Below are 25,845 nucleotides of genomic sequence, written 5' to 3' on the forward strand. Positions count from 1 at the left end.
CATTTCTATGTTGTTCAACTATAATAAAAGCAACTATAACAATGATCCTAGATTTAATATATGTGAAAGTGCTTTGTAAACAAACTATAATCTCATTTCATTTATTTACTCAAGTTAGTGTCAATTAGAAAAACTGTTGATAGTTTATATATGTATATTATTTATAAGCCCCAGACAAAATCTTCAATAGTAGGAAAATGTTTATCCTGTCACTTTGAAAGAGGAAATAACCAATGACATAATAAACTCACAGTAAACATTATTATAATTTTTAAAAGATTTGCTAGCAAATAATAGCACAGATATTTTGGAAAAATTTCAAGTTATAAAATATTTATTTACCCCAATTTATCAAATGAGATATATTACATTTATATCTTATAGAACCTCAGGGTAAAAAAATAAAAATATTTCACACTTCTATTTTCAACTCTATTACTTTTGGTTGGGTAACCGTAGAAATCACTTAACATATATAAAATATGGAAAGGACTACCTCATTGTGTTCTTGGAATGATTAATTATGCTTTAACCTAAGAACAAAAGCTACGTGAACATATGGTATTATTACTTTAATACAGATAATTCATTGTAGTATGAAATAGCCATATATAGACCAAACAATAATCACCTACTATATACAATAAAATAAAAACCCCATTGAAAATGGAGAAATTCCTCTTTCTGTCACTAATTAGTTTTTAATAAGTGATACATAATAAATGGCAACATTCTAATTTATCAGAGTTTAGGCATAGTCCTTGAATGGGGAATGGGAGTGTATGAACTCCGGCAGCTGTTTACATAGCCTGTGAAACATTCTCTGTTAAAGGGCATTGTTCTCAAGGTTTGAAAAGGTACAGGCTCTCATAAGATCCTTTCAGGTAGGTAGTATGGCTAACAGGAAGCAGTCCCTATTTGGCACAAAGTTCTAACTACAGATAAACTGTTTTTGGTCTATATCACTTACTATTGGTTTTAAATCACACACACACACACAGTTTTAGTGAAATTAACATGTAGAGTAGGACACAACTTTTTTCACTTCACAGATGTGAGAAATACATTTATTTTAATAGTTTCGATTGTTTTCAAAAAGTAATCAAAACTTTTTGCTTCTGAAACTTTTTGCTTTTTGGGTCCCTGACATTAAATACTATAAACCAGGCCTATTTAATTTTTTCATGGTATATTCCAATAGACTAGAAAACCTGGTGGTGTTTGCTGTCCTAAGGATCCAGACGGTATTTATTTTCCTTACCTGGTTCCTGCTTAAGTGCAAGTGTATTTTGCCATCTATTCTTCCTCAACTAGTAAAGATAAAGGGATACAGTATAACCATAAGCATTTAACAAGTATCTAACAGTGGTATCTACTTATTGTAGGAGAAATATTTGTGTTATTCTTACTAAAAGTCTCATCTTGACCTGCCTGAGAAATAAAGCAGGTGAGAAGATGGGTTTTATCATATGATTTAAACAAGATGGCCTAATATGTTCACTGAATGTGTCCCTACCTCCATGCTCGCATTTTCCATATTCACTGCTTTAATATAATACTGCCTGTACTCATGCACTTCTGCATGCGAAGACAGGGACTTGCATTACCTTGGATTAAAAGAACATGGAAGGAAAGCAATTGTTTCCTTGTAAAAGTGTAGAACTGAAATATACGCAGGTTGCACCTAACCATTTCCATATCGCCACAGCTAAGGAAAATTTTATTCTATTTTATTTATTCTAAAGAAAAATTAAAGTAGTTTTTCTATAGAGAATTTTCCCCCCATTGGATCACCCTATGAGTGCCTTTGTTCTCAAACAGTGTGCTTTCCTTATGCTGAAAATTTTGAGTAAATCTCCACTATGAGCAGCTAGATTTAGAAAGTTTAATTTTCTTTATCAGCAGTACAAGTATACCTCTTTCTATGTGTCCTCTATGGAGTTAAACACACACACACAGAGAATGTCTCCTTTTCATAAAATGGACACTCATATAAAGCTAGATCACCTTCTACTGTATTTTAGATGCAAACCATCACACCCTTACAAAAAAATAGGTGTACCTTTATATAGTAAGTGTACGTAATAGCATTATGCCTTGACACTCCTTCACACTGCTCATGTGTTCAGACGCACACATGCACACACACAGAACTGCATTTCTATAAAGTCAAACTCATCTAACATTCCATAGTATGGCTGGTATTTCTATATCTTTTCCTCCTTTGAATGTGACTAGCTATTTACACCCTAACAATTCTGGTACAGAGCTGATTTAGCATTTTTATTGGAATGTGAAAGCTCTTAAAAGAAGAAAAAAATCTAATCAGGCAGAAGAGATAGAAAACTTGCTGAATTTTCTCTCCCCCCTCTAAGACCCCCTGAATCCTATCAAAAGCACATCTTCCATTCATTGCTTCCCGGTGTCATTATGACAAGCGGCTACAAATCAATAGCAGAGGGAAAGGCAGGACCAACCCGCACTCACCAAGTGATAAAGATTCACTCTCAGCCCCGATTTGCTAATAGCCCATAATAGCAGCCATTGGCGCCCTGCATTAAATCATACATTTCACTCTGCGTTTATTATGGGATTTTTAAAACTCCTCACCAAATTGGATTTTCTCGATGGTCTCTAATTTCCACATTTATCATTTAAAATTAAACTCCTCTGTGTAGAGGGGGAATAGAGAAGGAGGAGAAAGTAGAGAAAGGCCAGAGAGTACTGTATTTTTTTTCTCACCCCTATTTTTTATGAAAACCCATAAAAAATACCAGGTATCACAGCCATAAGCAGCAGGATTTTTTTTAACTATAAAAAATTCTAGAAATCAGGCTGGAATGGTTTGTATGTGCTGGTCTGTAAATGAAGATGACAATTCAAGAGGACTGTGTGTGTGTGTGTGTACACACAAAGCAGGTTTTAAACAAAAGGAATTTGGTGAAAAAATTCTCAGTAATGTTGCACAAAAGGTGAATTGCAAAAGCATGGAAAATAAGTTAATGTTACATTATACAAATACTCCAAGGAGCTGTAAAGAGAGTGCTCAGCAAGTATAGTATTCTAGTTTTTTAAAAAAACTACATTTATCTTATTTCAAAGTTCAGTGACAGACAAAGAGTAAAAATTCTTACAGGTTTCTAATTATGTAACAGCTTGCTTAACTTTCTGTACATTCTTAGTTTAAAAAATTATTTTAAAATTTCATGGACTCCAGTAGCTAAAGCTGCCTCTTGGCTGCTGCAGCAAAGCCCCAAACAAGTTCTTTAAGTCTCCCACAGATACCACTGAAACAATCGAATCAACCCATGGGAACTTAAACCACTACAAGTATAAATATACATAATGTCTTTGGATAAAATATTTTTTATTCTTTGAATATAAAAAATGAAAATTAAATTTTACATCTATAGCATGAAATGAAAGGGCTATATTTTCTCAAGGCTGCATGGTTGGGACTTAGTATGACCTAGTTTTTTTTTTTTTTTTAACATCTTTATTGGAGTATAATTGCTTTACAATGGTGTGTTAGTTTCTGCTTTATAACAAAGTGAATCAGCTATACATATACATATATGTCCATATCTCCTCCCTCTTGCATCTCCCTTCCACCCTCCCTATCCCACTCCTCTAGGTGGTCACAAAGCACTGAGCTGATCTCCCTGTGCTATGCGGCTGCTTTCCACTAGCTATCCATTTTACATCTGGTGGTATATATAAGTCCATGTCACTCTCTCACTTCAAGTATGACCTAGTTTTAACTATAGTACTAGCAGGATCCAAAGACATAAGAAGGGAACTAATCAATCCATATTCAGAGATGCTTGAAAAGGCTAGAGGTTTAATGAAAGCTCGAATGATTCTCTGATTTTTTTCCTTTTGGAGATTTCCTCAGCAATAAAATCCATCTATATCATTTTCCTTAAGAAATAGACAAATTACCTTTTAAAATGGAGTGTTTGAAGAGGAGTTAAAAACTTCAGCCACTTTATAATACTTCATTTCATCTTCACAGGCCCTCTTTTGTTTTGAAATTTTGTCACTGATATAATTTTTTAAACCTTTTTCAGTGATCCTTTAAAAAAAATCTTCCATTGATTACTGCGTCTTTTCTGTCAATTTTTTTTTTTTCCTGGTAGAGAACTACTGTCATGTAAACCTCTTTTTCCCCTCTCCAATCCCACATAACTAACAGGCTCTTATTTCAATAAAGTTTTTATTCGAGTAACATAAATACTGAAAAGTGCACAAATCAAAAGTATAAACTATGGATTTTCACTAACTGCACATACTTGTGTAACCAGCATCCAGACCAAGAAGCAGAATGTCTTACTAGTGTCCCAGAAGCCTTCTTGTGCAGTCACTATCAACTACCCCAAGGGTAGTCTCTATCTTGACTTCTAATGTCACAGATTAACTGTGCCTAATTCTTAACTTTATATAAATGAAATCATCCAGTATGTACTATTTTGTGTCTAGATTTTTCACTCAAAATTATGTGCAGTTAATTTACATTGATGTATGTAGTTATGTTGCTTCATTCTTATTACTGCAGATCTGGAGTCACCAAACTATGGCCAGTGAACCAAATCTGTCCTGTTGCCTGTTTTTGTATGATCTGTGGCTAAAAATGATTTTTACATTTTTAAATGGTTAAAAAAATCAAAAGAAAGCTAATATTAATGATATGAAAATTATATGAAATTCAAATTTCAAAGCCCATAAATAGTTTAAAAAAACACAGTCATGCTCTTTTGTTTAAGTACTGTCTATGGCTGCTTTCATGCTACAACAATAGAGTTGAGTAGCTGGAGTAGAAACTCACATGGCATATAACCTAGAATATTTACTATCTAGCTCTTCACAGAACAAGTTTGCTAACCTCTGCTGTAAAGTGTTCCACTGTGCGACTATACCACAACATATCCATTTTACTCTTGAAGGACATTTGGGCTATTTCTAGTATTGACTATTATAAATATATGCTACAAAATTCTAGAACATGTCTTTTGTGAATATACACATACCTAGGAGTGGAACTACTGGGTATAGGGTATGTATATGTTCAGTTTTATAGTTGTTGCTAAGCAGTTTTCCATAGTGCTTTTTTTATCAGTTTACACTCCTACCAGCAGTGCATGAAAATTATTTTTTTAACATCTTTATTGGAGTATAATTGCTTTACAATGGTGTGTTATTTTCTGCTTTATATCAAAGTGAATCAGCTATACATATACATATATCCCCATATCTCCTCCCTCTTGCGAGAATTCTAATTGCTCTTTTTCTTGACAACTTTTGGTATTTTAGCTATTCTTGTTCTTTTTATATGCATTTCCCTTATGTCTAATAAGGCTGAGAGCACTTTTTCACATGTTTATTGCCATTTAGGTATTCTCTTTTATGAAGCTTCTATTTAAGTCTTTTGTCTATTTTTCTATTGGGTTATCTGGCTTTTTGTTATTGATTTGTAGGAGTTATTTGTATATTATAGATATGTCTTTTGTCAGGTCCTCTTCTGTAAATATCTTCTAGGTGTGGTATGCCTTTATATTCTTTTTAAGGGTGTCTTTTGATAAACAGAAGTTCTTAACCTTGACATAGCTCAATGAATTATATTTTTCTTTGCAGTTAGCATTCGGTGCTCTGTTTAAGAAATAAACCTTCTTGGCCTATTCCAAGAAGACTGAATTCATTTGGATTTTTCACGTGTATTAATAGGTCATTTGTGAATAATGACTATTTTATTTCTTTCCAGTGCTTATGATTTTGATTTCATTTTCTTGTCTTATTGTACTAGCTAGGAACTCCAGTACAATGCTGACTAGAAATGATGGATAGTGAGCACCTTTGTCTTGTTTTGAATTCTGCCATGGATTTTTGTAGATTCTCTTAATCAGGTTAAAGAAGTTCCTTTCTGTTCCTAGTTTTTATTATGAATGGTTATTAAAGTTTATCAAAGACAAAAACCCCTATGGAGATGATCATGTGATTTTCCTTTTTCTTTTTCTATTAATACAATGTATTACATTGATTGATTTTGAAATGTTAAACTACCCATGCATTCCTGGAATAAACTTCACTTGGTCATAATTTATAATAATTTCTGTATATTACTGGGTTCAATTTGCTGGCATTTGTTTAGGATTTTTATTTCTATGTTCATGGGAGAGATCAGTTTGTAATTTTCTTGTGGTAATCTTGTTTGGTTTTAATAACACCTTTCTTATATTTTTAAAAGGTTTCTGGTGAAATCACAAGAGCTACTTTTGGCAAACTGCAAATTTTAGTGAAAACTTGAGCTGCAGTACACGATGGCACAAGGAACTCTGATACTTATGAGTTTTTCTTACTCTGCTCTAAGTTCCCTAAGTTTCATGACTCCCTATCCCCTAGCACTTGCTTCTATTATACCAGCTTTTGAAGATTCATCTAAATTTTCTAAATTTCATTTTACTTCTCCCTCTGGTGAATTTAAGCATTCGCAGTAAGGATTTTTTTTGGTCAACGATTACATATTAGCCTGGTACCATCTGCAAGAAAAGGTATTGTGGGAAATTAAAAGAAGGAGAACTTATATTCTCTGCTCTCAATGAGTTTATAATGCAGTAAGCTAACTCAGCCACTTTAAAAAATTACAAATTAATTACAGAATAATCTTTAATTAAATTTCCTTATTCAAATTCATGAAGCTTTAAAAAAATGACTTCTGTTATAATGGGGAAAACAAGTTAATGAAAGAAATTTTCGAATTCAAGAAAAGCACAAAGAAGGTGCAAAATCACTTGTAGCCACACCAAGAAGTATAACCATTTACTAACATTTAAATTTCGTTGAAATTAGATAATCTTCAAAGTATTCATTCTCACATTTTCTTTATAGTAGACAGTTTCATAGTTAGTATTTCCTATTAATTTCATCTGTGCATATTTTTTCATTCTATGTAGTATTATAAAAGGATTTATACTTTTTGTAAAAAGTATAAAATATATTAAAAGTATAAAATATATAAAAAATTTAAAGTATCTTTAAATTTCTAAATTTAAAGATAAATTTAGAAAATAGCTTCTATAGCTTGATCACTACAAAACGAGCAAAAAGATTAGGAAAAATTTTGAATGTATGAAATGAAATTCCCCTCTCTTTCTCAACCAATGAGATGTGACACTATACTATGGTTCCCAATTCAGAAAGCTTCTGTTACATGTTTGGTAGGTCCAGTATCTTGACACATCTCTACATTGAAACTATCCTCCCCTCTGATATATGACAAATTAAGACTTGTGCAAAAAATACTTTTAAATTTGTTGTATAGCAATGAAGTACAGAATTGCTATCTTAGAGCTGATTTAGCATAGAGGTAAAGGGCACAGGCTCTGGTGCTAGACTATCTGAGTTTGCAACTTGGCACCACCACTCACAAGGCACATAACACTGGTTAGGTTACTTACATTCTCTATGCCTCAGTTACTCACCTATAAAATGGAAGAAATAATGGTAATGACCTCATAGAGTTGTTATGAGGATTAAGTAAGTTGAGACAAGTAAAGTACTGTTGGGCACATAGTAGGTGCTCAGTAAATGTCAGCTTTGCATAGGCAAGCTAAAGGCCTGCTCATCTTAAATACACACAAGAACAAGTATACCTACTGTTATCAAATTGAAAGACCTCCTTCAATTTGCCCCCATTGACATCCCTCTTTTCTTTAGTCCAGAAGACCTTGTCTTTTCAAACTAGTTCATCTCTATTTTTCTTTTTTTTAAATAATGAAATGCAACATTTTATTTTATCTTTTTAATTGGGGTATAGTTGCTTTACAATGTTGTGTTAGCTTCTACTGTACAGCGAAGTAGAGTTCCCTGTGCTATACAGCAGTTTCTCATTAGTTATCTATTTTATACATATTAATGTATATATGTTAATCCCATTCTCCCAATTCATCCCACCCCTCCTTTCCCTCCTTGGTGTCCATACATTTATTCCCTACATCTGTGTTCCTATTTCTGCCTTGCAAACCAGTTCATCTGTACCATTTTTCTAGATTCCACATATATGCGTTAATACACATTTGTTTTTCTCTTTCTGACTTACTTCACTCTGTAAGACAGTCTCTAGGTCCACCCATGTCTCTACAAATGACCCAATTACGTTCCTTTTTATGGTTGAGTAATATTCCATTGTATATACGTACCACATCTTCTTTATCCATTCATCTGTCGATGGACATTTAGGTTGCTTCCATGTCCTGGCTATCGTAAATAGTGCTGCAATGAACACTGAGGTGCATATGTCTTTTTGAATTATGGTTTTCTCTGGGTATATGCCCAGTAGTGGGATTGCTGGGTCATTTGGTAATTCTATTTTTACTTTTTTTGTTGTTTTTAATTATTTAATTTTTAAATTATTTATTTGGCTGCATTGGGTCTTTGTTGGTGTGCGCGACTTTTCTCTAGTTGCGGTGAGCAGGGGCTACTCTTCATTGCAGTGCGTGGGCTTCTCATTGTGGCGGCTTCTCTTGTTGCAGAGCATGGGCTCTAGGCGTGCGGGCTCAGTAGTTGTGGCTCACGGGCTTAGTTGCTCCGCGGCATGTGGGATCTTCCCGGACCAGGGCTCGAACCCGTGTCCCCTGCATTGGCAGGCGGATTCTTAACCGCTGCACCACCAGGAAAGTCCCTATTTTTAGTTTTTTGTTTTTTGGGTTTTTTTTTTTGCGGTATGTGGGCCTCTCACTGTTGCGGCCTCTCCCATTGCGGAGCACAGGCTCCGGATGCGCAGGCTCAGCGGCCATGGCTCATGGGCCCAGCCGCTCCGCGGCCAGTGGGATCTTCCTGGACCAGGGCACAAACCCGTGTCCCCTGCATTGGCAGGCGGACTCTCAACGACTGAGCCACCAGGCAAGCCCCCTATTTTTAGTTTTTTAAGGAACCTCCATACTGTTCTCCATAGTGGCTGCATCAATTTACATTCCCACCAACAGTGCAAGAGGGTTCCCTTTTCTCCACACCCTCTCCAGCATTTACTGCTTGTAGATTTTCTGATGATGCCCATTCTAAGGGGTGTGAGGTGATATCTCACTGTAGTTTTGAGATTTATTTCTCTAACAATTAGTGGTGTTGAGCATCTCTTCATGTGCCTCTTGGCCATCTCTATGCCTTCTTTGGAGAAATGTCTATTTAGGTCTTCTGCCCATTTTTTTTTTTTTAATTTTATTTTTTTATTTTTTGCTTTATAACAAATTTAATCATTTATACATATGCATATGTTCCCATATCCCCTCCCTTTTGCATCTCCCTCCCACCCTCCCTATCCCACCCCTCCAGACTGCCCATTTTTTTATTGGGTTGTAGTTCATCTCTATTTTTGCTGTTTCCTATCTGTCATATTTTCTGTCTCATTCCTGAAACAATGTAAAAGTCCTCTGCTTTTCGAATCTATTTATATTATGAAGGCTCCATCTAAGCTAACACCACTCAATTTAAGTGGATAAAAGCTGGAATTGAAGAAATGAGGACAAGGGACATGTTAAAACTGGTACCACTGTCATGGTTTTCCTAGTTTTCTCTTTTGTTCGGCTAATCTAGAATTCACAGAGTACAGCCTATATCTGTTCAATTAAAGGACCAATTAAAGAGCTGGCAAGAAAAGTTTATCAGTCTGAGTTATACAATTAAATATGGAAGAAATTAAAATAAAGTTAAAAAATCAGACCAGGAGCAAGAAAGACTTTTAATAAAAATTCAAAATACAAATCCTAAACAAGTTTTTCGAGGCTGTGATGCTTTATATCATCACAGGAGACTGGAGAGATTAGAGTGAACTGGTTTAAAGTCTTAAAATCTGAGAATGGAGGTTTTCTTTAATCTGCATGCAAGACTGTTTAACACTGTTGCAATAACAGTTTAAGTACTACACAGTATGTGCTAATTTCTTTACTAAACGGCATTGTTATTTTGTAAAACATAAATTCTGTAAAACATTCAGAGTCAGTCAAGGTTATAGGTTCTCTCAGGATGTCTACGTAAAAGAAGGAGTTATAATGGGATAAGGAAGCTTTAATTATAGGCTGGTTCTCACACTCTGAGTACCACCTTTAGATAATCACTCTTTGTGGACTCCACATAGTGGCCTCACCTGCTTTTTAAAAAAAAAAACTGTTTCAGAATCTGAAGGATCCTGTGGTTTATTGATTCTTGTAACCACACACTTTGCCACTAATGTTCATAATTTGTGTTTCTCCTGACTCTTGCCTCTTGAGGAGAATGAAAGGTGGAAAATGTGACACAATAGTTTCAAATTGGATGACTCAGTTTAAATACCGAATAGGAAAAAAAGTGTCTTAAACCACCACTAGAAACATTTTCCTTTCAAATGGAACTGATCTTGAAACCCAGTTTAATCTAGCAAATAGGTAAAGAATAACTGAAGTGGGTACTTTCAGGACATATTGTGGCATGTCAGAGATCAGTCTTCTACAGAATAACAGAAAAACTTTTAGTTCTTTAGTTTTTTTATGATACTTGCTGATTTTATTCAAATTTAAATTTATCCAGCAGCAATCCTCACTGGCCAAAATATTGCCACTTAGATTAATTCTTTACTATCCTTTAAGTTAGCCTTTTAATTAAACATTTACAGAAAATTTATTCCTTCAATATAAAATTCTTTTCACATACATGTATCTTTTACAAGCCATCTTCCCCCTCAAGTCAGTGATCTACCACAAGTGCCATCCTCTACACCTAAAACTACCTACATAATTTATTTCTATTACAATTCTATTCTTTCCATTACTTCTTTGGTTTTATGTACTTGGTGGATTTTTAACATTTTTAAGATATACACACCCACACATTCCTCATAGTACCACCCTGAAGTACAAGAGGCAGTATGGTATTTTTGTTAATTAAGAGTGGAAGCAATGAAGTCAGACTGCCTGGGTTGGAATCCAAGCTATGCCATTTAGTGGCTGTGTGGCCTTGGGCGATTTACTGAACCCCTTTGTGTTTGTTTCACTTTCCTCATTAGGAAAATGGGAGATAATTATGACCTATTTCATAGTGTTGTGGTAAGAATTAAATACATGAATATTTGAAAAAATACAGTATAGTTAATATTTATTAGAACATAAATATTAACTATTATTATTATTGTTGTTGTTGTAACATTTATAAATTTATAAAGGAAGACTGACTTACAGGCATCTTCTTTTCTCCACAGCCAAAGGTCCCTTCTTTGATCAAAATCCGTCAGTGGCCTCCTGTCTCATTTGAAGTCAAAGCCAAAGTACTTACCTTGACTTACTGGGCCCTACTTGATATGACCACACCCCCACCTGCACTCCTCTGACCTCATTTCTTACTAGTCTTCATCTCCTTCACTCTACTCCAGCTTCCAGTGGTCTCTCCGTTGTTCCTGGAACGTGTCAGGTACACTCTCACTTTCTGAGCCCTATAACTGCTGCTCCCTCTAGCTGAAATATTCTTTCCTCAGAGTCACAAGTCTCTCTCTCTTTCTTATTTCTGGTATCATTCCTGATCACCCATTAGAGAAGAGCAATCTCTCCCTGCCCATGGTACTCTCTATTTCCTTTACCTACATTTATTTTTCTCTATAACACTTATCACCACCTACCATAAATAACATAGATCTGTCTATTGGTGATAACAGAATCTATAGGGCTTTACTAAATATGATTGCCAATTGAAAATTTGTCCTGCTACCTTATTGTGCTGGCTTGGAAAACCATGTCATAGAATAACAAAGTCTTTCAATTTTAAGATGAATCAGGTAGAATCCTCATAGAATCACATCCTATGTAATATATTACATTAAATGGGTCTGATCCTCTCCTATAGGAATTAACAAAGGATTTTTTGTGTATATGGTTAAAGCTTATATATTATCAAATTAGTAGCTCTTTGAATAGATCACAAACACATGACTCACATACCTGTCCTGGTAGTGAACTTCAACAGAGAGAGTTTTCTATGTGAGGAAGGCTAGAGATAAAAGGGAAAAGAGAACTGGTTTCTACTGGAGGATCCTGAAAATATTACCTCTCACTTTTTAGGAAAAAAAAAAAAGCCCCTTTGAGGGTTTTTATAGGCACAGAGATTTGCTTTAAGTCTCTCATGTCTGTGTGTGTGTGTGTGTGTGTGTGTCTGTGTGTGCCCTTTGACTTAGAAAAGGGATCAGTTGAAATAAAGAAATGTTTCCTGCTAGATAGATAAAGAGATATGAACAGCAAAAGATAAAGATAAAGAGAGATGAACAGCAGAAGAGGTGAGTGGGGGCTACTCTTCTCTTGTTGTGGAGCATGGGCTCTAGGCGTGCGGGCTTCAGTAGTTGTGGCACAAGGGCTCAGTAGTTGTGGCTCATGGGCTCCAGAGTGCAGACTCAGTAGTTGTGGCACATGGGCTTAGTTGCTCCGCTCATGTGGGATCTTCCTGGACTAGGGTTCGAACCCGTGTCCCCTGCACTGGCAGGCGGATTCCTAACTGCTGTGCCACCAGGGAAGTCCCTGTTTTCGTTTTCTTTTTAAGAAGTTATCAAATAGGGCTTCCCTGGTGGAGCGGTGGTTAAGAATCCGCCTGCCAATGCAGGGGACACCGGTTGGATCCCTGGTCCGGGAAGAGCCCACATGCTGTGGAGCAGCTAAGCCCGTGTGCCACAACTACTGAGCCTGTGCTCTAGAGCCCATGAGCCACAATCACTGAAGCCCGCATGCCTAGAGCCTGTGCTCCGCAACAAGAGAAACCACTGCAATGAGAAGCCCGTGCACCGCAACGAAGAGTAGCCCCCGCTCGTGGCAACTAGAGAAAGCCCATGTGCAGCAATGAAGTCCCGATGCAGACAAAAGAAATAAATAAACAAAAAATTTTTTAAAAAATCAAATATTTCAAGCATACAAAGAAGTAAAAAGAATAATGGCATTAAATACCTGGATGGCCATCAACTAGTTTTGTTAAATTTAACATGTTTCCATATTTGCTTAATATTTTTAAGGAGATAGAACATTACAGTTATAGTTTAAGCCTGATGGGGAACACTTCCTCACCTCATTTCCCTCTCTTCTTGTCTCCCCAGATGTAAACTGCACCCTGAATCTGACATCCATCATACTCTGCATGTTTTAGAAGTTATACTGATGATATCATGCTGTACATAGTCTGCAATATTTTCATGCTTAACATTGTATTTTGAAGTTTTATTCCTAATGATACATGTAGCTCTAGTTCATATATTTTAAGTGCTATATGTATGCCACTGAATGAATATTTCCAAATTCATTCTTCCATTCTCTTATTGATGGACAATCAGGTTTTCCCAATTTTTCATTATTATTAACAACATAGCAATGAACATTAATTTTAACTTTCTTTGTGGGCATATATGAGAGTTTTGTAAACGTACATATGAGCATCTTCAACTTTTCTAGATATTGCCAAACTGCTCCTCAAAGTGACTGCACCTATTTATTGCTGACACCTGTAGTTTTTGAGGTTATTTCTCCATATCTGTGCTTATAAATATTTGTAATCTTATTTTTTTGTCAATCTGATGAGTATGAAATACTCAATTCAAATGCACAGTATTTGAATCCCATTGCAATGACTAGGGCTAGTTTTGGGGAAACTATTATATTTATGATATTTAGTCTTCCTATTAATGAACATAGTTTCTCTGACCATTTATTCAGATTTTTAAATTTTAATAAGGTTTATCATTGACTATAAAGATTATGTACCTCCTTATGTAGATTTATTCCTCTATATATACTTTAAGTTTTTTATTGTTGTTGCAAATTTTAAAAATTATATAGATATAGATAGTTTTTGGTATAGTAAATGGAATGCAATAAATTTATACTACTAACCATATACACTAGAAAAGAACAAAATTCTCAAATCAGTAATCTAAGCTCAATCTCAAGAACTTAGAAAGAGAAGATAAAAATAAACCTAAAACAAGCAGAAGGAAGGAAATAATAAAGAGTAGATAGGAAGTCAATGAAATTGAAAACAGATAAACAATAGAGAAAATCAATGAAACAAACTGGGTTTTTAAAACATCGATAAAGTTGACAAACATAGTAATTACCAATATCAGGAATAAAACAGAGAATACCACTTTGGACCCTTCAAACATCAAAAGAATAATGAAAAAAAGCTGCAGACAACTCTACACATATAAATTTGACAACTTAGATTAAATGGACTAATTCCAAAAAATCCTAAGCCACCAAAAATCACTCAGTGTGAAAGAGATAACTTGAATACCCTTGTGAGTATTAAATAAATTGAATTTATAATTTTAAAAACCACCAAAGAAGAAATCCCCAGGCCCAGACAGTTTCCCTGAAGAATGCTACCAAATGTTTAAGGAGGAATTAACACCACCTCTACACAATCTATTCCAGGAAACAGAAGAAGAGGGAACATTTTCTATCTCATTTTATGAAGCTAGCATTACCCTGATACCAAAACCAGACAATGACAGTACCAAAAAGAGAAAAGGAAGGAAGGAAGGAAAGAAAGAAAAGAAAGAAGGAGAGAAAGAAAGACAGAGAGGAGGGGGGAGGGAACTACAGACCAATATCTCTTATTAACATAGATGCAAAAATGCTTAACAAAAATTATCAAATACAATTCACAATATACCAAAAGAATTAGAAACCATGACCAAGTGGGATTTATTACAGGGATAGAGACTGGTTAAATATTCAAAATTCAAAGGCTAAATCACATGATCATATCAACTGATGCAATAAAACAGCATTTGACAAAATTTAATACCTATTCATGACAAAATTTCAGAACGACAAAAAGAGAGGGGAATTTAGAGCATCTGTAAAAAAAAAAACCCTACACCTAATATTATACTTAATGGTCACAGACTGAATGTTTTCCTTCTAAGACTGGAAACAAGAGAAGGATGTCTGTTCTCATTGCTCTAATTTAACATGGCTGGAAGTTCTAGCCAGTGCAATAAGGCAAGAAAAGGAAATAAACAGCATATGCATTGGAAAGGAAAATCTGACAAAGAATTAGTATCTAGACTATATAAAAAATGCTTAAAACTCAACAGTGAAAAAAAGCACACAATCCAATTAGAACACAGGCAACAGACATGCAGAGACATTTCCCCAAAGAAGATATATAGATGGCAGATAAACACATGAAAAGATGTTCAGCATCATTAGCTATTAGCCATTAAGGAAATACAAAGTAAAACCACAATAAGACATCACTATATACCTATCAGAATGTCTAAAATAAAAAATAGCAACATCATCAATTGCTGCTCAGGATGCAGAGAAAATGAATCTCTCATATACTGCTGGTGGGAATGTAAAATGGTAAAGCAATTCTGGAAAGTACCCTGGCATTTTCTAAAAGAAAAAAAAAAACTGAACAAGCAATTACCATACAACCTAGCAACTGCATTCCAGGGCGTTTATCACAGTGAAATGAAGGCTTACTTTCTTTTTTTTTTTTTTTTTTGCTGTACGCGGGCCTCTCACTGCTGTGGCCTCTCCCGTTGCGGAGCACAGGCTCCGGACACACAGGCTCCGCGGCCATGGCTCGCGGGCCCAGCCGCTCCGCGGCATGTGGGATCTTCCGGGATAGGGGCACGAACCCGTGTCCCCTGCATCGGCAGGCGGACTCTCAACCACTGCGCCACCAGGGAAGCCCAAGGCTTACTTTCAAACAAAATCGGGTACCTGAGTGTTTAGAACAGTGTGCTGGGTTGAACAATGGCTCCCCAAGAGATATGTTCATGTCCTAATTCCTGGAACCTGTGAATGTTACCTTATTTGGAAAAGGGGTTTTTTGAGATATAATGAAGGATCTTGATATGAAGAGACCATTCTGGATTATCTGTGGGCCGTAAATCTAAACACAAGTGTCCTTATAAGAGACACAAAGGGGACAGTTGACAGATAGGACAGAGGAAGTCGATATGAAGATAGAGGCAGGAACTGGAGTGACAGAGCTACAAGGAAGCCAGATAAACTGTTAAGAGGCAAAGAATGGATTCTCCCCCAGGACTCTCAAAGAGAGTAGGGTCCTGCCAGATTTTGGACTCTGGGCCTCAGAGAAATGTGAGAGAATAAATTTCCAGTGTTTTAAGCCCAAGTTTGTGGTAATTTGTTATGGTAGCCACAGGAAACTAATACAAGCAGCTTTATTCAGAAACAGCTCAAAACAAAACAACCCTGATGTTCTTCAAAGGGTAAATAGTTAAACTGTGGAACATCCACACTGCTGAATACCACTCAGCAATAAAATGGAAAGAACAACTGATACATGCAAAAAAACCTGGATGAACCTCGAAAGAATAATGCTGAGTAAAGAAAAAGCCAATCCTAAAGATTATATACTGTCTATTCCATTTATATAACATTCTTGATGTGACAAAATTATAGAAATGGAGAACAGATTAGTAGTTGCCAGGGGATAAGGAAAGCTGGAGACAGGAGGTACGTGTAGCTATAAAAAGCAGCATGAGAAATGCTTGCAGTCATGGAAATGTTTTGTATCTTGACTGTATCAATGTCAACATCCTGGTTGTGATATAGTACTGTAGTTTTGCAAGATATGACCATTGAGGAGAACTGAATAAAGGGTATATGGGATCCCTTTATATTATCTCTTGCAACTGCATGTGAATCTACAATTATCTCAAAATTAAAAATTTAATTTAAAAAAGTGATCTGCTTCATGGGGGCAGAGCAGGGGGTAGAAAGTAAGAAGTAAAAACAAACAAACAAACAAAAAATCCCAACCAAACAAAAAAACCCAAGAAGCATCATCTTAAAGATGTCAATGTAGCCCCAAATAAAATCCAGTCTATTAAAAATTGTAGTTTCCCTTTTGACAAACAAGTGTTTTATCATATTCCTTATAAGTGAAATAAGAAATGGTGTTAAAAGTAATATCACTTTTTCCTTTTTATTCTTATCTTTCTGCAATATTAAGAAAGAAAATCATCAGTATGCTGTTATAAAATTTCCCCTCTGCAAACTGCTTCAGACTCAGTTCTGTAACTGACACTTGGGTCGTTCTCTCTTTTCTCTCAGAAATTCTGTTTTTAACTTTTATTTCATATTAAATTAGAAGAATGCTTCACCATCTTTTATTTCTGTTTTTCACTCCAAAGTGCAGGTTATTTTAAATACCATAACCCAATTCCCATCCAGTTTACACTTACTGCTTTATTTGCCCTTACTTAATCAGTGACTAAGTGTCTATCTGCAGTCTATTTAACCTCATTAGTTTTCAATTTCCATGACGCCACTAATTCCCAAATTACTTGTTTCCAACGTTAACTTCATATTAGGACTCCAAGTACCTTTAAATGCCCTAATGCTTTCAGTATTTTTCTTCTATCATTTGCATTTTCTTTAACATAAAGGCAGACCACCAACCTCAAATCAGGGTCACAATCTGTACCTTTACAATGTGTCATGAGAATGTGAACACCTTAGGACAAAGGCCAGATGCCACATTCTTCCATTTTTGTTAAAGGTTCTGACACTTGGTAGTAAAAGCTCTTTCAGGACTTCCAAAGTCACAGGTTCTGCTAATTCTTCCTTCACAATTCTCTCAACTGTTTTTTCAATTGACAAGGCCATCATGTCTAGCCTAACGCAACAGCTTCTTATCAGATCTCCCTATACCCAGAATCTTTTCACTTTAAAATAGACTGCAGACTATAGTCAGACACATGTTTGGCTTATTTTTAATTTTTTGCATCTCACATTGCTATTTGAAGGCATTCAATTGCTTTCCATTTGCTAAGAACAATGTTTTCAAAGGGTACATAATATTTTGTGAAACTTCTTTTCCTAGTCATGTGTTTTGAGTCACAATGTAAATGTATCCTGTGAATCATGGTTAAAAACAAAAAATTGAAAAACAATGTCTTAAAGAATAAGGTCTAAATTTCTACACCAGACATTCAAAACTTATCACAATCTTATTCCTAACTACTTGTTATATCCTTACTGTTCACTTCTTGCTTCACAAATCCATTAACCCTCTCAAATTAATCTAATTGCCCTACCTTAAAACACACCCCATGCTTTGCCAACTGTCTTTGCAGATATGCCATAGGGATTTCACTAAATATATAATAAAGGGAAAAGGACAAAATATAACCTTAAAAACAAATCTATCAGAATTTTATCAATATCAAATGCCTCCATCTCCATGAAATTTTCTTTTATCACGCTAACAGAGAAGCATTGCTATTTTATCTAAAACCGTACAATACCTGTTCTTTTGACTATTCTTATGGTGATTGTGTAATGCCTTTTAATATAATAGTTCGGTATCATCTTATAGCCCTTCTTGTAATATAAGGACATTAAAATTGGTATCGTACCTTATATACCTTTCTTTAATACAACATTTAATGCTTCCAAAAAAGTTACGAGAAATTTAACTAGCACCCAGCTGAAGTAATAAAACATTAAAGATAAAACTGAAGTACCTGTGCAGTTCTCTCCATCCCGCCCCCTTCCCCTGGTAGAGGTAATGGCTATCGTAAATTCTTAGGCATGTTTCTCTACTTTTATTACATATACCACTATCTCTACATTTTAAAACTTTATATTAATGACACCCCAATGTACACATTATATTTTGGCTTACTGTGCTCTACACTGCTTACCATATTTGCTCATGTTGCTGCAAATGGCTCTAGTTCATTTATTAACTGGGTATATAATACACTTTTACATTAACTGATCACAGGACATTTATTTATTCTCTTTTTGATGGACAGTTTGTTTGCAACTATTCACTCTTAGAGTGATGTAACAAATATTCTTGTACATGTCTCCCCACGTATATATGAGAGTTTCCTTAAGGTACTACCTAGAAGTGGATTTGCTCTCCATAGGGTATGATCATTTTCGCCCTTATGACATGGTATCAAAATCATTTCCCAGGGTCTGGATTGTATTTTCACTGTTTATCATACCTTCTAGTGAACAAAAAATTTAATTTCTTAAAAAGTTATGGATATATTAATTTCTTATAGAATTACAGTTCTATTTATATTTTCTAATGGCTCTTGAGTCAATTTTTTAAAGTTTTTATTTTTCTAAAATGGGAAACTGTCCATTTCAGCTACATTTTCAAATTTATTGGCCTGAAGTAATTTATGCCCACTAGGAGAAGATTTTCTGTGCTTAACCTACAATTACATGTACATAACTATTATAGGCCACTCTTGGCGTCAATTCTTTTAGCAGAATACAGGTCAGGATATACAGCATACTGGCAGGGCAATATCATGCATTTTGATTGAGTAGAAGTCATCACAAGAGGCCACTAAGCCAAAAAGGAGCTAATCTCAGAATTGAGGGAACAAAATCATATTGGGGGCTTTATGGAAGAGCGGCTGGAAGAAGTTGCTGCTGCACGTGGCCCAGCTTTAGGAAGATCAGTATAAACTCCATGAAGCCAGACATTTTTGACTGCTTTTTACTACTGAAATCCATGGACCTAGATTAGTACCTGGTTCAAAATTTTCAGAAGGACTGGAGAAGAGCAGAGATGAGAATGACTCAGAATTATAGCAGCTTGGAAATCCTGAACAGAAGCCAGTCTGACAAGGTAGAAAGGACCTGATTTCATGTCCAATACAAGAGGATCTCATACTTGGAGAGGCTACCACATGTACAATGCTCTAATCACCAATACATCTCTGACGATAAATACGGATACCAGATAAATCCTAGGAGAAAAACACCAAGACACATATTAATCAAACTATCAAAAATTAAATACAAAGAAAAAATATTAAAAGCAGCAAGGGAAAAGCAACAAATAACATTCAAGGGAATCCGAATACGGTTAACAGCTGATCTTTCAATAGAAACTCTGCAAGCCAAAAGGGTGTGGCAGGAAATATTTAAAGTAATGAAAGGGAAAAACCTACAACCAAGATTACTCTACCCAGCAAGGATCTCATTCAGATTCGATGGAGAAATTAAAACATTTACAGACAAGCAGAAGCTAAGACAATTCAGCACCACCAAACCAGCTTTACAACAAATGCTAAAGGAACTTCTTCTCTAGGCAGGAAACACAAGAGAAGGAAAAGACCTACGATAACAAACCCAAAACAATTAAGAAAATGGGAATAGGAACATACATATCAATAATTACCTTAAATGTAAATGGATTAAATGCTCCAACCAGAGGACACAGACTGGCTGAATGGATACAAAAACAAGACCCTTATAGTTGCTGTCTACAAGAGACCCACTTCAGACCTAGGGACACATACAGACTGAAAGTGAGGAGATGGACAAAGATATTCCATGCAAATGGAAATCAAAAGAAAGCTGGAGTAGCAATTCTCATATCAGACAAAATAGACTTTAAAATAAAGACTATTACAAGAGACAAAGAAGGACAACACATAAGGATCAAGGGATCAATCCAAGAAGAAGATATAACAATTGTAAATATTTATGCACCCAACATAGGAGCACCTCAATATATAAGGCAAATGTTAACAGCTATAAAAAGGGAAATCAACAGTAACACAATCATAGTAGGGGACTTTAACACCGCACTTTCACCAGTGGACAGATCATCCAAAATGAAAATAAGGAAACACAACTTTAAATGGCACATTAAACAAGATGGACTTAACTGATATTTATAGGGCATTCCATCCAAAAACAACAGAATACACTTTCTCCTCAAGTGCTCATGCAACATTCTCCAGGATAGACCATATCTTGGGTCACAAATCAAGCCTTGGTAAACTTAAGAAAATTGAAATCATATCAAGTATCTTTTCCGACCACAGTGCTATGAGACTAGATATGAATTACAGGAAAAAAACTGTAAACAATACAAAAATATGGATGCTAAACAATACACTACCAAATAACCAAGAGGTCACTGAAAAAATCAAAGAGGAAATCAGGGCTTCCCTGGTGGCGCAGTGGTTGAGAGTCTGGCTGCCGATGCAGGGGACATGGGTTCATGCCCTGGTCTGGGAAGATCCCATGTGCCGCATAGCGGCTGGGCCTGTGAGCCACAGCTGCTGAGCCTGTGCGTCCGGAGCCAGTGCTCCGCAACGGGAGAGGCCATAACAGTGAGAGGCCTGCATACCACAAAAAAAAAAAAAAAAAAAAAGAGGACATCAAAAAATACCTAGAAATAAATGACAATGAAAACATGACGACCCAAAACCTATGAGATGAAGCAAAAGCAGTTCTAAGAGGGAAGTTTATAGCAATACAATCCTACCTCAAGGAACAAGAAATATCTCAAATAAAAAACCTAACTTTACACCTAAAGCAATTAGAGAAAGAAGAAGAAGAACAACAAAAAAACCCAAAGTTAGCAGAAGGAAAGAAATCATAAAGATTAGATCAGAAATAAATGAAAAAGAAATGAGGAACACAATAGCAAACATCAATAAAACTAAAAGCTGGTTCTTTGAGAAGATAAACAAAATTGATAAACCATTAGCCAGACTCATGAAGAAAAAAAGGGAAAAGACTCAAATCAACAGAATTAGAAATGAAAACAGAGAACTAACACTGCAGAAATATGAAGGATCATGAGAGATTACTACACGCAACTGGCAATTGTCCATGCCAATAAAATGGACAACCTGGAAGAAATGGACAAATTCTGAGAAAAGCACAACCTTCAAGACTGAACCAGGAAGAAATAGAAAATATAAACAGACCAATCACAGCACTGAAATTGAAACTGTGATTAAAAATCTTCCAATAAAGAGAAGCCCAGGACCATATGGCTTCACAGGCAAATTCTATCAAACATTTACAGAAGACCTAACACCTATCCTTCTCAAAGTCTTCCAAAATATAGCAGAAGGAGGAACACTCTCAAACTCATTCTACGAGGCCACCATCAACCTGATACCAAAACCAGGCAAAGATGTCACAAAGAAAGAAAATACAGGCCAATATCACTGATGAACATAGATGCAAAATCCTCAATAAAATACTAGCCAACAGAATCCAATAGCACATTAAAAGGACCATACACCATGATCAAGTGGGGTTTATCCCATGAATACAAGGATTCTTCAAAATACACAAATCAATTAATGGGATACACCATATTAACAAATTGAAGGATAAAAACCATATGATCATCTCAATAGATGAAGAAAAGGCTTTTGACAAAATTCAACACCCATTTATGATAAAAACCCGCCAGAAAGTAGGCATAGAGGGAACTTACCTCAACATAATAAAGAACATATATGACAAACCCACAGCCAACATTGTTCTCAATGGTGAAAAACTGAAACCATTTCCACTAAGATCAGGAACGAGACAAAGTTGCCACTCTTACCACTATTATTCAACATAGTTTTGGAAGTTTTAGCCACAGCAATCAGAGAAAAAAAAGAAATAAAAGGAATCCAAATTGGAAAAGAAGAAGTAACACTGTCACTGTTTGAGATGCCATGATACTAAACATAGAGAATCCTAAAGATGCTACCAGAAAACTAGTAGAGCTAATCAGTGAATTTGGTAGAGTAGCAGGATACAAAATTAATGCAGAGATCTCTTGCATTCCTATAGACTAATGATGAAAAATCTGAAAGAGAAATTAAGGAAACACTCCCATTTACCACTGCAACAAAAGAATAAAATACCTAGGAATAAACCTACCTAAGGAGACAAAGGACCTGTATACAGAAAACTATAAGACACTGATGAAAGAAATTAAAGATGAATCAAACAGATGGAGAGATATACCATGTTCTTGGATTGGAAGAATCAACTGTGAAAATGACTATACTACCCAATGCAATCTACAGATTCAATGCAATCCCTATCAAACCACTAATGGCATTTTTCATGGAACTAGAACAAAAAATTTCAGAATTTGTGTGGAAACAGAGAGGACCCCGAATAGCCAAAGGAATCTTGGGAAAGAAAAACGGAGCTGGTGGAATCAGGTTCCCTGACTTCAGACGATACTACAAAGCTACAGGAATCAAGACAGTATGGTACTGGCACAAAAACAGAAATATAGATCAATGGAACGGGATAGAAAGCCCAGAGATAAACCCACGCACATCTGGTCACCTTATCTTTGATAAAGGAGGCAAGAATATACAGTGGAGGAAAGACAGCCTCTTCAATAAGTGGTGCTGGGAAAACTGGGCAGCTACATGTAAAAGAATGAAATTAGAACACTCCCTAACACCATACACAAAAATAAGCTCAAAATGGATTAAAGACCTAAATGTAAGGCCAGACACTGTCAAACTCTTAGAGGAAAACATAGGTAGAACACTCTATGACATAAATCCCAGCAAGATCCTTTTTGAGCCACCTCCTAGAGAAATGGAAATAAAAACAAAAATAAACAAATGGGACCTAGTGAAACTTAAAAGCTTTTGCACAGCAAAGGAATCCATAAACAAGATGAAAAGACAACCCTCAGAATGGGAGAGAATATTTGCAAACGAAGCAACTGACAAAGGATTAATCTCCAAAATTTACAAGCAGCTCAGGCAGCTCAATATCAAAAAAAAAAGAAACAACCCAATCCAAAAATGGGCAGAAGACCTGAATAGACATTCTCCAAAGAAGATATACAGATTGCCAACAAACACATGAAAGGATGCTCAACATCACTAATCATTAGAGAAATGCAAATCAAAACTACAATGACATATCATCTCACACTGGTCAGAATGGCCATCATCAAAAAATCGACAAACAATAAATGCTGGAGAGGGTGTGGAGAAAAGGGAACCCTCTTGCACTGTTGGTGAGAATGTCAATTGATACAGCCACTATGGAGAATAGTATGGAGGTTCCTTAAAAAACTGAAAATAGAACTATCATACGACCCAGTAATCCCACTTTTGGGCATATACCCTGAGAAAACCATAATTCAAAAAGAGTCATATACCACAACGTTCATTGCAGCACTATTTACAATAGCCAGGATATGGAAGCAACCTAAGTGTCCATTGACAGATAAATGGATAAAGAAGATATGGCACATATATACAATGGAATATCACTCAGCCATAAAAAGAAACAAAATTGAGTTATTTGTAGTGAGGTGGATGGATCTAGAGTCTGTCATACAGAGTGAAGTCAGAAAGAGAAAAACAAATACCATATGCTAACACATATATATGGAATCTAAAAAAAAATAAAAAGGTTCTGAAGAACCTAGGGGCAGGACAGGAATAAAGATGCAGATGTAGAGAGTGGACTTGAGGACATGGGGAGGGGGAAGGGTAAGCTGGGACAAAGTGAGAAAGCGGCATTGACATATATACACTACCAAATGTAAAATAGATAGCTAGTGGGAAGCAGCTGCATAGCACAGGGAGATCAGCTCTGTGCCTTGTGACCACCTAGATTGGTGGGATAGGGAGGGTGGGAGGGAGGCAGATGCAAGAGGGAAGAGATATGGGAACATATGTATATGTATAACTGATTCACTTTGTTATAAAGCAGAAACTAACACACCATTGTAAAGCAATTATACTCCAATAAAGATGTTAAAAAAAAAACCCAAAAATAATCACATTGGGTGGCTAAAGGAGTAACTGATGTTTCCTTTAATATAGGGATACCTTAAAGTTACCACACTCAGAGAAGTTTAAAGCTATGATTTCCTACCAGGTATTAATAGTTTGTTTACAGCTCTCCCAGGCCAATGTGATTTACTCATCAAGTGTCATTTTTAATATAAGCAATGATGCCTGGTATAAACATAACTCACATTCCAAAAGTCAGCTGTGGTGATTATTTGTAACTCCAAGGGAACAGAACTAGGTAATCCTCGATCCTCAAATGTATTCCCTTATGTTTTTAAATATGAATGTACCTTTAGCTATGACTCCCTTTTCACTCCTAATTATTTATGGCTTTCTGCTTTTCTTGATCAGTTTTGCTTCATGTTTCTCTATGATATTATTCTTTTCAAAGAAAAATCTTTTAATTGTATCTTTATCTTCTAATTCCTCAACTTCTGTTCTTTATTTCCTTCCTTTTACTTTCTCAGTTTACTCTTTCTCAAGTTAAATATTCAGCTATAACTTTTCCTCTAAGTACCTCCTTAGCTTCATCTCACAAGCTCTGAAATACTATATTTTTTATTATTGTGCCATATTAAGTAATTTCAATCTTCTGCTGCAATTTTTATTTCTGACTCATGAATTTAGAACTGTGGTTTTAAATTTCCAAGGCTAAGGGATGTTTGAGATTATCTTGTTGGTTTTGATTTCTAATAATGTTGGTTAGAGAATACAGTTAGTGTGATACTGATTTTTTTAAAGCTTTTGTTAAGACTTGCTTTGTACCCTAATATGTTGTAAGTTCTTACAAATATCACACATTTGAAAACTATATTCATTAACTACTGTAATCACTGTGTTAGTCTATCCATTAGATCACACTGTTAATTGTTTTGTTCAAATCTTTTCTAGCCTTACTAATAATTTGTATGCTTGAGCAATTATAGAAAAGGGTATTAAATCTCCCATTATGAGTGCAGATTTGTCATTTTATTCTTGTAATTCTGTCAATTTTTGCTGTGTACAGTTAGTAGGTGCATACAAGTTTTTCTTATATTTTTCTTTGGTGTTTTTCATTTTATAATTTGTAGTAGGCTCTTTTTCTCTAATAAAGCCTTTGCCTTAAAGAACACTGGGTCTGATATCAATATATTATATTAGCTTTCTTCTTATTAGTGTTTGCCTCATACATTTCTTTTATTCTTCACTTCTAATCTGTGTCCTAATGTGTCAAGTATGCCTCTCATAAGTAAAATGTAGATAAATTTAAAAAAATCTGA

At 35.5% G+C, this 25,845-nt stretch overlaps 1 long non-coding RNA gene across 1 annotated transcript in view; it reads right to left on the minus strand.

Moving 5' to 3' along the window:
* LOC309794313 overlaps positions 1–25,845 on the minus strand; it is a 199,110-nt gene that overhangs the window by 37,358 nt on the left and 135,907 nt on the right. Inside the window, exon 3 of the long non-coding RNA XR_014292027.1 lies at positions 11,952–12,000. This is a non-coding gene — a long non-coding RNA (uncharacterized lncRNA). The remainder of the gene's footprint in view (positions 1–11,951; positions 12,001–25,845) is intronic.

Source organism: Mesoplodon mirus, assembly GCF_964341445.2.
Source record: "Mesoplodon mirus genome assembly, chromosome: 19".
Lineage (NCBI taxonomy): Eukaryota > Metazoa > Chordata > Mammalia > Artiodactyla > Ziphiidae > Mesoplodon > Mesoplodon mirus.